Source organism: Rhinopithecus bieti, unplaced genomic scaffold (assembly GCF_001698545.2).
Source record: "Rhinopithecus bieti isolate Rb0 unplaced genomic scaffold, ASM169854v2 scaffold_43555, whole genome shotgun sequence".
Classification (NCBI taxonomy): Eukaryota; Metazoa; Chordata; class Mammalia; order Primates; family Cercopithecidae; genus Rhinopithecus; species Rhinopithecus bieti.
Window position 1 is genome coordinate 481,910 of NW_016817848.1, and position 14,479 is coordinate 496,388.

Sequence of the window (14,479 nt, forward strand, 5' to 3'; positions counted from 1 at the left end):
TTCATCTTGTTCATGCCCTAATTAAAGAGGACCAATGATGAACAGCAGAAAAAGACCCAACACCATGGACAGATCAGCTGCAGACAGGAGGGGAGATTTAGATGAAAATTTTAAACAAGTGGGATTAACATCCTGAAGCATTCCTTCAAAGAATTGTAACAGGAGATGGAACTTGGCTTTCCCAGTACAATGCTGAAGACAAAGCACAATCAGAGCAATGGCTACCAAGAAGCAGAGGTGGCCTAGTCACAGCAAAAGCAGACAGGTGAAGAGCAAAGGTCAGGGCAACAGTTTTCAGTGATGCTCAAGGCATTTTGCTTGTTGACTTTCTGGAAGGCCAAAGAACAGTGACGTATGCTTGTTATGAGTGTTTCGAGAGAGCCACAGCTTTAGGAGAAAAATGCCCAAGAAAGCTTCACCAGAGAGTTCTCTATCATGACAATGTTCCTGCTCATTCCTCTTATCAAACAAGGTCAATTTTGCGAGTTTCAATGGAAAATCACTAGGTATTCACTTTACAGTCCTGATTTGGCTCCTTATGACTTCTTTTTGTTTCCTAATCTTAAGAAATTATTTAAAGGGGACCAGTGTTTCTCCATTTAATAATGTAAAAAAGACTGCCTTGACATCAATTCCCAGGATCCTCAGTTCTTTGGAGATAGACAAAATGGATGATATCATCACTTAAACAAAAGTGTCTTGACCTTGATAGAACTTGAGAGAAATAAAGTTTATATTTTTTATTCTTGTCTTTTAATTTCATTTTCCCACAAACTTTTAAAAGTCCCATTGTATTTGTTTTAATTTAAAACTTCTTTTATATGTGTTTTACTTTTCCTCAAATGATACATCAATAGTATTATGCATAGATGAATAAAATTTGGTAAATAATGGTTATTTAAATTATTCTCATTAAAAGTTCTAGAAAACAGAAGAAGTTAATTTTAATTTTATGATGTAGTCCATTGTTTCCAAAACTATGCTATTATCTGGGAGTATTTCAACCACCAGAAACATTTGAAATATGAGAACACTTCCTCTCTGCCAATGCTCCTGTGTTGCTCAGTGATAAGAGAACAGTGGAGGCTAGTTGTCAGTCTCCATAAATGTAAAAGAATGGCTTGGCTGTGCTGACATTCTAAAGGGTAGGTGGCTTCTGGTCTGGGCCCAGCAGGGCTGCTGCCCCCTGGCTGTCGGGGTCCTGGCCAGAGCTGGACTGAGCTTAACTGTTGAAGGCGATGAGAGATTGGTACAGGCTGGGAGTCCTCCTCACCAGGGCATCTGGCTTGCTGGGCCCTCAGACTCTTCATCTGGGGTAAAAAGCCTGCCCCAGTGTCATCACCATCTGTACAATGCATGTGCTAAAGGCCTCAGGGCAGCCTGGGCGAAGTGCTGTGGTGTCTGCAACTTGAGGACTAGGGGTTGGGATGCCGTGCTGAGCCAGGATCAAGCATGCCCAGGGATAGATATACACACCTTATAGGTAAAGAACAAGGCTGGAGCCTCAGAGTGATACAGTGAGCAATCCTAGGACCTCAGGTTCAGACCAGGTCCACCTTGCAGTGTGAAAGGCCAAGTGAACCTCACCAGGCAGGGTCTGATGCATAGCTATGGTCACTGTGGACAAAGCATGCTCTGGCATCTTCAGGGAAATCTGAACGGAGGCTCTGGGGTCAGGGGGGACAAGGTTTGACGCAGGCTCTAGAATCTTCAGGCCATGCAACCTCTGAAAATCTGTGGAACCTCACTGAGCCCCAGTTTCCCTAGCTGTTACAAGGGAATGAAGATGGACCCTGCCTTGCAGTGAGCTTGGGAGGGATATGGTAGACAGAAAGGGTCTAGCTAGTGCTTAGGACCTAGCAAATGCTCAGCAATGGATAGTGCTTTACATAAGGCTTCTCCAGGGACACAGAAGTGAGCTGGCCTCTGTGGACAAATAAGGATGAGACAGCTAGAAGAGCCATGAAAAAAGATGAAGACTCTGTTCCTATCAGACTAGGCCATTGGGAAGCAGGGGAAGTACGGGAGAATTCATGCAGATACAGCCTTGGAGACACCGAGAATTAAAATTATGCCTCCCGTCCTATCTTGGCACCTGATACAAAGCAGCTCTCCTTGGATGAGGAATGAATGAACAGGGAGAGTGATGTGTGACATTTATTTGCACATCCTTCAATTGGCTGCAGTTTTTAATTCAGCCAGTAGAGGGCAGAGGTGGCTCACGCATTCTCTGTGGACTGATGAGGGGGTTCCAGGGAGTTCTGTGTGTTCTCATGGGGGGATAATAAGCCTCAGGGCTCAGGGAACCCCATCCCTCACCATCCCTCACCAGGAGGCCATTCAGAAGCCCCGAGAGATCAAGACTCTCCCCAGCTTTCCATCTCTCTGAACAGGGCAGGCCAGTTGAGACAGACACTCCTCTATCAGTCTGACCAGGTTTCCGAAGGCCTTGGTGTGCCTGGGCCCCATCTTGTCCCAGGGACTGTTCTGCCTTTCTCCTTTGTTCAGGGCGGGGCAACCTTGGTTTTTTTTTTTTTTTTTTTTTTTTTTTTGAAACGGAGTCTTGCTCTGTCGCCAAGGCTGGAGTTGAGTGACGCAATCTCGGTTCGCTGCAACCTCTGCCTCCTGGGTTCAAGCAAGTCTCCTGTCTCAGTAGCTGGGATTACAGGCATGCCCTGCCACCTCACCTGGCTAATTTTTGTATTGTTAGTGGAGATTGGGTTTCGCCATGTTGTCCAGGCTGGTTTCGAACTCCTGACCTCGGGTGATCTGCTCACCTCGGCCTCCCAAAGTGCTGGGATTACAGGCATGAGCCACTGCCCCCGGCCGTTTGGGGAGTACTTTTCTTAGGAGGAAAGGATAATGCACATGAGTGCTTATCCCATGCCGTTCCTGCAACTGGTGTCTGTCAGCTGACAACTAACTGTTTATGCCTGTTTTACAGACGTAAGAACTGAGGCCTGTTGCAGGGTCACCGTTATCAATAAGGAGCAGAGCCTAATTAAGCATGGAGTGAAATTTGGTGTGAATATGCATTCTTTGTATTTCCCCTGCCCTTTGGCTTGGATGCTAATGGCTGGTTACCTTGATGAAGGAAGAAAAAGGGTGGCTGGCTCCTTCTCCTGTGGTAGAGAAAGGGATGGCTGGCATCAGGCTCCATTGACCCAGAAACAATTTTTTTAGGGGGCCAAAATGCTCCTCTTTTTGGGAGAGGGTTGTGGGATTGGATGCCAACGTTTGCATGGGACCTTGAAGAGCCTTTGTGCTTGAGGACACTAGCCCACATCTCCCCTGTGACAGAGACTCCCAACTCCCAGGGCGCTGTAATGCTCTGTTTAGGACTGACCTGTCTACCTTGACTACAGTGGATCTGTAGGTGGGTGCAGGCCTCATGACAGGTGCAGCAATGCCACATCAAAGTGTAGATCGGCTCTCTGCTGGCCTCTTGCTTCCCTCCAGCTGGTTTCTGGGTTAGTGCACTGCTCCCTTCTCTGGTTTTTTCTTTTCTTTTTTTTTTTTTTTGAGATGAGGTCTTGCTCTGTCACCCAGGCTGGAATGCAGTGACGTAATCTCGGCTCACTGCAACCTCCACCTCCTGGATTCAACTGATTCTCCTGCCTCAGCCTCCTGAGTAGCTGAGATTACAGGCACACACTACCATGCCTGGCTAATTTTTGTATTTTTAGTAGAGACAGGATTTTGCCATGTTGGCCAGGCTGGTCTCGAACCCCGACCTCAGGTGATCTGCCTGCCTCAATCTCCCAGAATGCTAGGATTATAGGTGTGAGCCACCGTGCCTGGCCCCCGGGTTCATATTTATCCCTAACATGTGTCCTTGAGTAGCTGTGTGCTACCAGGCCCTATAGGGAAGATAGGGCCCTGTCGTATCTTCCACAGGTCATATGAGCTAGAGTCCTTAGTCCTCCTTCTGCGCTCCTGCTGTTCCTAGGACCAGGATGGATGCCGATATGGATTTCATACAGATTCCTTGTTTGTCCTGTGGATGTCTGCAGGGCCATGAGCAGACAGAGCCAGAGCAGTGGGCACAGTCCCAGGAAAAGTGATGCTGGGTTATCTGGATGAGGCTTTGTGGTGGGAGCGGACATGGCCAGTGTCTCCGCCATGGTCACTTGCCATAGTTGCACTCCAGCAGGCCCAAAGGTCCTTTGTGAAGGTCCCTCCAGGCCTGGCTCCTGTCTCATGGCCTTGAGTAGTCACAGCCCAGTCCATGACCCTTGGGAATATCCATCCCAAGGGTATATGTATAACACAAAAGATGGCAGCAATAAGCCCAAATATTTCTGTTATCCTTATCAATGTGAACTGGTTAAACTCACAAATTAGAAGTAGAAACGGGGTTTCACCATGTTGGCCAGGCTGGTCTCAAACTCCTGACCTCAGGTGATCCACCTGTCTCGGCCTCTCAAAGTTCTGGGATTACAGGCGTGAGTCACCACACCCGGCAAATTTTATTCTTTCAGTTTTCAGATGATTGGCCGGGTGTCTGAACACCCTGCATTGAGATGCTTCCTTTCTCCCATTCTCTGTTTCTGTACGGATTTCTGTCTACATCTGGACTTGCTCTTCTATTACATTTATCTGTCTGTCCATACATACACATTTACTACACTGTTTTAATAAATGAAGCTTCATAACTGAATTGCCTTTAATAAATGGTACCAGCTCCAATACCAATTGCAGCAGAAGACATGGTCCTTGTATTAGGTATTTGAGAGCAAAATGGATGTTCTGGGTGCTCGAGCTGAGTTTGTTTCCCTATGCCAGGCCTCCTCTTTACTCTTAGAGAAAGGTACCCCATTTTATAGACGCAGAAAGTGAGGTGAGGTCAAGGAAAGTCAGCCCCAACTGTGCCAGTGCTGAATTTTGCAGGGTTTAGGAGCACCCAGCCTCATATGCCCATTTGTGAATGAGAAAACTTGCTCCAGGTGGAGATAGAGACATGTGGAGAAGACAGATCTGATGACGCATTATCACTCAACCACTCACTCATTCACCACTTCCCCCCAGCACGGACTGACCATGTGCTCAGGCCAAGCCCTGCACTGGGGCAGAGAAGGGGGTGCTCCGTCCCTGGGATCTCACGGTGGACTGCAGGGAAAGGTGAGGAAGCACCGAGGGACAGGAGGATGTGACTGTGGTGGGAATGAATAGAGGGAGGAATGGGGCTGTGGGCAAGCAACGTGGGGCCTCATGGTCTTAGCCCAGGCCCCCCCCTTCCAATCCTGAAAGTAGGATGTGTGCCCAGGACTTTGTAGCAGGAGGATTCTTTAGAAAAGTGAATCCAGGGAGCAGAGTGAGGGTCTGAGAAAGTAAAGGAGGAGACAAAAGCTAAGGGTATACTGTAGAGATGACTACATTGAAGGCAACTGAGGTTTAACCCAGTGTGATCTCTAGGATAGCATCTAGAAAGTGCGTCACGGCAGGTGCGGTGGCTCACGCCTATAATTCCAGCACCTTGGGAGGCTGAGGCAGGCAGATCACCCGAGGTCAGGAGTCTGAGACCAGCCTGACCAATATGGTGAAACCCCGTCTCTACTAAAAATACAAAAATTAGCCCAGCGTGGTAGCGGGCACCTGTAATCCCAGCTAGTCGGGAAGCTGAGGTGGGAGAATTGCTTGAACCCAGGAGGCGGATGTGGCACTGAGCCGAGATCGCACCACAGCACTCCAGCCTGGGCGGCAGGGCGAGACATTGTCTTCAGAAAAAAAGAAAAAGAAAGAAAGAAAGAAGAAAAAAGAAAGAAGGAAAGAAAGTGCATCGATTGTGCATGTCTCTCTCTCAGTGAAAAGCAGGGAAACATTTAACTCCACGTTCCTGTCTCCATTGGTTGAGGGCTGTCCCGTGGGAACAGGCAGGAATCCACCAGGGATGCGTGGATCTGGTGACGGCCAGCATGCGTGGACCATTTGCCAGACCTGTGGCTGGAATCTGGAGCAAGGTGAGAACACATGAGGCTGGACAAGGGGTCTCAGCCTGGTTCCCAGGTATGGGACTTGATGGTCACCTAACTGGCCAGGATGGGAAATGCAGCAGGGACCAGGGCAGCGAGGGAGGCTGCTCCAGGTTCCCCACCCCACAGAGGAGGCAAACCTGAGACAGGGCAGCCCTTTACCCTGGAAGTCCCTCCTTCAGGGACAGACCCCGAGGCTCCACAGAGCAACCCAGCCACAAGGGAGGCCTGTGTGTCCCCATGTGATGGGCTTTCATTGCACTGGGCCCCAAGGAGGTCACGGCCTTGGAGTGCAAGAATTCTTCCCGGCTCCTGAGTCCCAGGACTACCTGCCTCTTCTGTCCCGTCACCTGGGCCATCTGCCCCCCTCCACCTCCTGCAGGCTCACCCCTTTGTTCCCTGCTTTCTCTTTCTCTGCTTCTCTCTGTCTCCCTCTTTGTCCTTCCTTTCTCTTTCTGTGACCCTGTCCTCAACAACTCTTTCCCTTCTTCTATTGTACTGTTTCTCTGTGATTCTCTCCAGCCCCCTCTCCCTGTCTCAGTCCTCTCCATCTCTCTTGCTTCCTGTCTCCATTCCTCTCTTCTCTTTTTTTCTCTGCCTTTCCCTCAGTGTGTGGATGACTGGCCAGCTCTCTGGACATCTCCCTCCCTCCAGCTCCCTTGGTTCTCACTGTGGGTCCTTGTGTCTTTGTCTCTTCCATCTTTCCTCTTCTCCCCCTGGGCCCAAGTCAACTTCTCTCCATGACTCCATCCTCCCATCTCCATCCCTCTCTCTCCCCTCACCCCCCACCTTCTCTCTCCCTTCCCTCTCTCTCACTGTTTCAACCCCTCTTTCTGTCCTCCTTGTCTTTCTCCTTCTCTCTGCTCTTCCCCTCCCTCTCTCATCCCTTCTCTTGTCTTTTCTCTGCCTGTCCCGTCCTCTGACTGACCTCACCCCTGCATTCTCTGCTCCTCTCCAGTCCTGCTCAGTGAGCTTCTCACCACCAACCTCTGCCTATCACACAATTTAAAAATTACAGGAAGATGGTGGGGGGCACAGGACTTATGGAGAAATGTCTACACCCAGCTCAACTTCCCTTAGAGCCGCCTGGAGTTGGTGATACGGGGGGCAGCTGGCGCAGTGGGGAATGGGCTCTGACAAACCCTGAGTCTCTGCGAGGCTCCTCACGGGCTCCACAGCTGCTGCTGGGCCCCCTTCTATTCCCTGTCAGGAGAAGTTGGCCACCTCATGGGGATGGATTCCTGTCCATCTGCTCACAAGGCACCACGGGCAGTCACTAGGAACACAGTGACTCTTTCTAGAATGAATGAGCACAACCTCCACCCATGGCTGGATACAGGATATTCCTCCATCCCAGAAGGCCCCCTCGGGCCCTTCCCAGTCAACACTACCCAAAGGGTAACCCTGTTTCTGTGTCCAGCAAGGCAGTATCTGCCTGAGTTTGAACAGTGTATGAGGAGTCACACCTGGTATACCTTGGGGTGTGAACTGGTCCTCCAGGAAGCGGACACCCAGAAAGATAAGACTGCAAATGTTTATTAAGAGAAACACTATGGAAATGAGAGAGAGAGGAGGGAGCATGGGGCATGGGGCATCAAATATGGTGGAGACTTTTCCAAGATATCGTGGCCCAGGAGACTCTTCAAATTTCAAAATTGTCCTGTAAGGTAAAAAGATTTCGGTTGATTTCCAGGTGACCTTCTTTTGCCCAATATACATTTTGTCTTCTCTGAAATATCTGTGCCCCTGCTGAATATGTCTGTATGTGGCCGCATCTGTGTCTGTATGTCATGGAGAATAATTATCCACAGATCACAGATGTAAAGCTCAGAGTTTAACTGTGTATGCATTTTTAGAATCTCTTCATCTCGTAAGGATCTGAATTCTAATCTTGGAGACAGGGGCTTTCCCTTATCTTTTGAAAGAGAAACTGGAAATCCCAGAACCTGAGCTGTTACACCCTAAGGTTTATTAAATGAACTTCAGTGAACATCTTTTGCTGATCTTCTGACTGGGAATATTTTCATTTAACCAGTGGGAGGGGTGAGGCTCTACCACCTACCAGCTGTTTTGCAAGATGCTTTCCTTATGAACTTGGTCTCCCTGCCCTCACCATGACCTCATAATCACATCATTCCCAGCTCATTTCTGAGAAAGCTGGGGCTCTGAGCCCTACTGAGAGTTGGTGTCTGGGCTTAGGCAGCAAAGACACAGGGAAAGGGAAGCACTTTGCATGCCAAGGTTGGGAGACGCAAAGCTGAGAGTCATGGGTGGGAAGGAGAGGGTGCTGGAGATCAGAGGAGGCCAGAGCAGCTCAGGATTGGCCTTGAGTTTCCGGCCAGAGTTGGCCTCATTCTGAAGGCCAAGGCCGCAGCTGCACTGAACCAGACCCATCCTCATTGCTAGTCTCCTTGGGCCATTAAAAACTCAGGGATACAGGTTCCCCTGACAGAACAAAGCTAAATTTTTCAGACCTCTAGGCATTCATTCACCCTGATCCAGAGCCTTCACACACCCAGGGAAAGAATCATCTTTCTGCCGATAATGGACTAAAGGCTGTAGGGCAACAAGGAAGTGCTGTGGGGGTAATTCCCTGTGCACACTGTGCTATCTGAGCTCCCACGGTGGCTCTGTGTGGCCCTCATGCAGCCTCCACGCTCCTGCTCACAATGCTTGCCTGGCTAGGAGCAGCCTTCCAGCTCCATCTGAGTTCTACAAACCCCCATGTGACACCTCCCTGCTTCATCTTTCTCTTCCACAGCCCCCTGTTTACTCCCAGGAGATTCTTCTCCTCCTTCTGCACCTTGCATCCTTTCACCTGTGCTTCCATTGGGGTGGTCAGAAGCTCTGTGCCCTTCAGTGTGGGTCTCTCTGCTGCAGGACACAGGATGCCCTGCCAGTCAGGGACGGGTCTCATCCCTCACAGAGCTGGCCATATGGCCCAGGTTCCACACACACCTGTAAAACTGGTGTTTCTAGCTTCTATAAGCAATCTATGGCTGGGCACAGTGGCTCACACTTGTAATCTCAGCACTTTGGGAGGCCGAAGTGGGCAGATGGCATGGCTCCAGGAGCTTGAGACCAGCCTGAGAAAGATGGTAAAACAGTCTCTACAAAAAGTAGGAAAAAAAAAAAAAATAGCCAAGCATGGTGTTGCACACCTGTAGTCCCAGCTACTCTGGAGGCAGAAGTGGAAGGATCACCTGAGCCCTGGAGGTGGAGGTTGCAGTGAGCCAGGAGTGTACCCCTGCACTCCAGCCTGGGTGACAGAGCAAGACTTTGCCCCAACCCTCCAAAATGAAAAAAACTCTTTCCTTATCTACAGAAGATACCTGCTCATAATGAGGAAATAATGCAACTGACTTGTAGTCTCAGAAACTTGAGCAAAGTGACCACATCCTCAGCACGTGCTATCCTCATATTGTAAAGCCCTGCAGTACAATCTGACATTTCTATTCATTCAAAAAAGGAAAGATGAATCTATTTTGCAACTCAGTTCATACTGTTCAGATAAACGTACCAAGTAGTACATGTGGAGGTGGTGGTCGAGGCCACAATGGGTAGGGAAGCTGGTTGAGGTCCTGGAGGAGTCGGTTCAGATAGCAGAGGCCAGCCAAGTAGAGAAGGTAGCAGATGTACTACAGGAGACCCTGGTGGAGAAGGTGGCTGAAGTCCCAGGGGCCACAAGTGGAGATTATTGAAGCAGCTGAGGAGATTCATGTGAGGTGGTTATTGAGGGGCCAGACGCCACCCAGAAGGGGTGGCTGAGGATCCAGAGGTTACTAAGTGGAGATGTAGTCGGAGGTCCCAGAGGCCTCACAGAACAAAAAGGTGAATGATGTCCCAGAGGAAGGCAGCTACAAAAGATGGATGAGGTCCTGGAGGGAAGACACATGCTGGACGTGGATGAGGTCTGGGAGGACCAAGAGCTGCTGGAGGTGGATGAGTTCCCGGAAGACAGACACATGTAGCATGTTGATGAGGTCCCAGAAGACTTACAAGTCCAGGAGGTAGATGAGATCCTGGAGGACCAACAGCTGTAGGAGGTGGATAAGGTCCCAGAAGACCTACAGCTGTAGGAGGTGGATGAGGTCCGAGATGACCACCAGCTGCAGGAGGTGGGTGAGGTCCAAGAAGACCTATAGCTACAGGGAGTGGATGAGGTCCCAGAGGACCAACAACTGCAGGAGGTGGATGAGGTTCCGGAGGACTGACAGCTGCAGGTGGTGGATTAAGTCCCGAAGGACAGACGCATGCCACAGGTCAATGAGGTCCCAGAGGACCAACAGGTGCAGCAGGTGATTGAGGTCCCGGGGATTGACAGCTGCAGGTGGTGGATGAGATCCGGAAAGACAGGCAACTGCAGCAGGTGGATGAGGTCCTGGAGGACTGACAGCTGCAGGAGCTGGATGAGGACCCAGAGAACACTCGAGTGGAGGAGGTGGTTGAGTTTTCAGGGGACTCTCTAGTGCAGAACGTGGTTGACAGAGGACAGTCGAATGGAGGTGGTTGAGTTCCCAGAGGACACTCCAGTGGAGGAGGTCCCATAAAACCTTCAGATGGAGGGAATGGTTGAGTTCCCAGATGACAGCCAGGTGGAGGAGGAAGCTGGCAGCCCATCAGTGATCTTGAAGGGCCAGCCCTGAGATCGGGCAACTAGGGCCATTCTGAGAAAGGATGAGGCTTCCATTGCAGCCTCATTGACCTGCAAGTCAGGAGGAGAAAATGTTTTGAAATATATGAATATGATGGACAAAAACACCAAAACCAACACAAGTTGCACCTTATGCCGCAGGTGATAGTCCCTTGCACCTTTCCCTCCGCCAGGTTTCAAAATGGCAGCATCAATGCCATAAAGTCTCCCTTCAACTGAGTCCTGCCGACAGTAGGGGAGTGAAGAAAAGTCATGGGGACAAACTGCTATCCCCACACACCACTCTGTCTGCAAATGTAGGCAGGCTGGGGGCTTGTCCCCGGGAAGACAGAGTCATAACCCAGTAAAAAAGAAGCATGTTTCTGACACAGGGGTGTCTATGTCTATCCTCATTCCTCCCTCACCACCATCACCAGAGCATGTTCCTTGCATCAGATAAACAGAAAGAGAAGCATGAAAAGCCCACTGTCCGCACATGAGTCACAGCTACTCTTAAGAGAATGGCCTCCAGGCTTTTCATGTGCTGTCTCTGAGTCTCAGAAATCTGCAAGGTCAGTGTGACCACCCTGCTCCAAATCTAAGAAAACAGAGGCTCCCAGAGGAAGGAGAAATTTCACCCAGCATCACACAGCTGGCAAGAAGCAGAGTAGAAGTCCATTCCAGCTCTGCCTGCAAGACCCTCTCATCCTCCTTCTGCTTCCCTTCTTGACAAAGGGTCTTCCCTACTTTGGAGGTACCATCCATGGGCACAAAGAGCTCTGGGGAGATGGGGATTCCTGAAGAGCTGCAGGGGAACTGGGAGAGGGTTTTCTGACAGAATAATCCTACATACAGATATCAGTTTGGCACGGCTATCATATTTCTTTAACTTCTAGGTAATACCAAATTTTAAGTGCACTACGACATAAAGGATAATTTTGTCCATGGAAAAATGAGGTGGGAATTCTCAACAACAGAAGCAGTTTAAAAATGTGTTTGATTTCAAGTGTATGAGTCCCATGATGTGTGATCAGAGGATTCAGCAGCTGTCGGAGATACAGAAGCCACACGAGAACCAGCTCGGCTGAGCATCGTTGAAGGCCTTCATTGGGAATTGTGCCTGTAGGCAATGAGTGACATTCACTCTCCACCACCTCACAGCCGGGGCACATTTTCTATTAAAATATGGAACCTCTGACACTTAGAATATTAGATCAAGGGCAACACTGGGTGAGGGTGGGGCCGTTTTTGCTCAACACAGTTAAGAACAGACGGGACTGTGATGAACTATGGAATTGACTTTGCCAAAGAACATTCAAAATTGCACAAGGCACATATTAATGTTGGATCGATGAGTTTTCACTTCTGGGATTACGGCGGATATTCTGAAGGTTAATTACCTACCGTATAGCAGAAAAGAAAATCACAGCAACAAAAAGAAACCCCACATATTTTGGGAAGGGGACTCCACACCAATGTGAGTAAAAGGGATCGGCAGGGTCTACTGGGCCATAAGACCGACCGCAGTGGAGCTCAACGGCATCCTCTCGTTATTTCTGGAAACAGAACAGTGACAGCCCTGCAGCCCTCGGCCCTTAAGCCTTTATGGCTTCTGGAGGTGCCACCAAAGATGACCAGCTGGAAATGGAGAAGCCTGAAAGCTCATGGGGAAGATTTTGCTTTCAAAAAATCCACAGAGCAGAGGACAGGCCAGGAGAGGGCGCTGTAGGAAAAGACAAAAGTGTCCTGAACCAGAGGGAAAACGACCCCAGCATTTACCTTTGTCTTCTCTGTATTTTCAGGTGGGACAGAGCGGCTGTTCCTCATGGAACCGAATGAGGTCCTGAATCCGCTAAGGGCCAGAGAAGGGAACAGGCCTTAACTGGGCTTCCATGTTCTGTGCCGAACGAGAAACCCTCCACACCCTCCGCTGCCACCTCACTCTCTTTGCCACCCTCTGGGCCTCATCCTTGAGGAAGACGCCACAGAGCCCTCATCCAGGGGTCTTCTTAATTCTCCACTGACTGTGGACAGGCCGGGCTCTAAGCAGCTGGAAATGAGCGCTAAATCAAAAGTTCACTGTACATATCAGAGGAAGTCACTCATGTGAGCACAGACTCAAAATTAAAATAGGAACAGCCATGGATGGGAAGAATATCAATGAACCCTGGACAGAAATAGCACTCTCTCCTTTTCTTCAAGCCATAGGGGCGTTCAAAATTAATCTAACCTCCATATCTGACCAGGTATTATCAATATTTATGAACAGAAATGGACATAAAGAGACTAATAGTCATGAGAAAAGGTAAGAGCTATAGAAATTAACTGGAAAGTTTTAGGATTACACTTCAAATGCTAGAGAAGTTAGATGACATAGAAATTTAATTTACTAATGAAGTTTTATAGTTCACAATAAACAATTTAAACAAACAAAAAGGAATGAAGGAAGCTCCAAAAAGTGTAAATAAATGCTTCTTTAAGAAAAGAAGAAATATTGATCCATGAAGACATAGCCAGAAAATTTCTGCTCCCATCAACACTTACAGCTCCCATTCTAAAATGTTATTGGTGTTACTTTTCTCAAATAAAAAAAAAATAAAGCCTTCCCACCAACTCAAGGTTGGAAGAGGACCTGGTCCATTTGCCCTCTAGGCTCATCCCCTCAGTTAAAAGTAACCAAGACATCAGGGTGGAACGATGTCCACAGTCAGTGGAGGGGCCTGAGCTCCACCATTCACAGGGGACCAGCCACGAGTCATTCAGCTGTGGCACCTGAGAAAAACAGGGTCCTGCCACCCAGCAGGATTACTGTTCTCTTTAGTAAGTGCATGGAACTGTTTCCAGGAAACATAACAATTACCCAGCCCAAGCCCTCACCCCCGAAAGGAGAAGCAGAGTGGGTGGATTGTGGAGCAGACGTTAAGTGGCTGCCTTCACAGTGAGCTCCTCCCTCTCCAGAAAGGGTTCTCTAGCCCCAGCCATCCCTGGGCTGCCTCCTGACTCATGTGTCTCTCTGGCACTCCCTGCTTTTCCATCATTTCCTGTCTTGAAGACGGAGAAAGAATTGACTTGTAGAAGAATCAAAACACCATTTTCTTTACTGGACAGTCAAAGCTTCATCTTAAAACAAAAACATCCTTAAAATTTGTCCATCACAGTTACCTACCTGTGCTGCTTGCAGGCAGCCTTCCTCTCTGCCGTCTCCCTCTGCAAGGCTTGGGCACAGAGCTGTGGGGAGAAAAATACATCCATGTCCTGACTTGGCCCAAAAGCAAGGAGGAGGAAAAAAAAAAAAAAGCTTACCCGGTTGTTGAGGGCCTTTCTTGCAGCAGAAGGAGCCATCTGAAAAAGCCAACACCTGAGAAAGTCTGTGTTGAGAGAGTCTAGGGGCTGTGGCGGCATCATCTTCATGAGCACTTAAGGATCCTGCAACTGCGGGGAGGAAGGCTCCTTACCTCACATCTGTAGGAGTCCTCTACCCACCGCCACAGCTCTTGTCTGTCTTGAATTGTTTTCCTATAGTTTAGAATCACTTTCGTCAGACAAAGCATCATCTTCAGTACGATTTTAAATAATCTGCCATGTTCCTGATGTCCTCACAACTGACCCCTTACACAATCTATTTGTACATAGAACATGTATTTCACATGGTTATAAAAGTACAGTATGATCAAAACTGTTGCTGTAATGTTTCCTCCTCTTTTACTTAATGCCTGCTGGGTTGTGAGCTGACAATTTCCTTACCTATTTTCAGTATGTCCCTAATTCATTCTTCATTGGGCATCTTTTATCAGGAAGCTCCATTCTCCTGGAATTAATATCCTTGCCATATTTCACAGGGCAGACACAGCTGAGCTGATGAACAGGCACAGTC

General features: G+C 48.8%; 1 pseudogene; it reads right to left on the minus strand.

Moving 5' to 3' along the window:
* Window positions 1-9,478: 9,478 nt before the first annotated feature.
* LOC108518080 (uncharacterized protein DDB_G0271670-like) lies at window positions 9,479-12,148 on the minus strand (annotated as a pseudogene).
* Window positions 12,149-14,479: the final 2,331 nt, after the last annotated feature.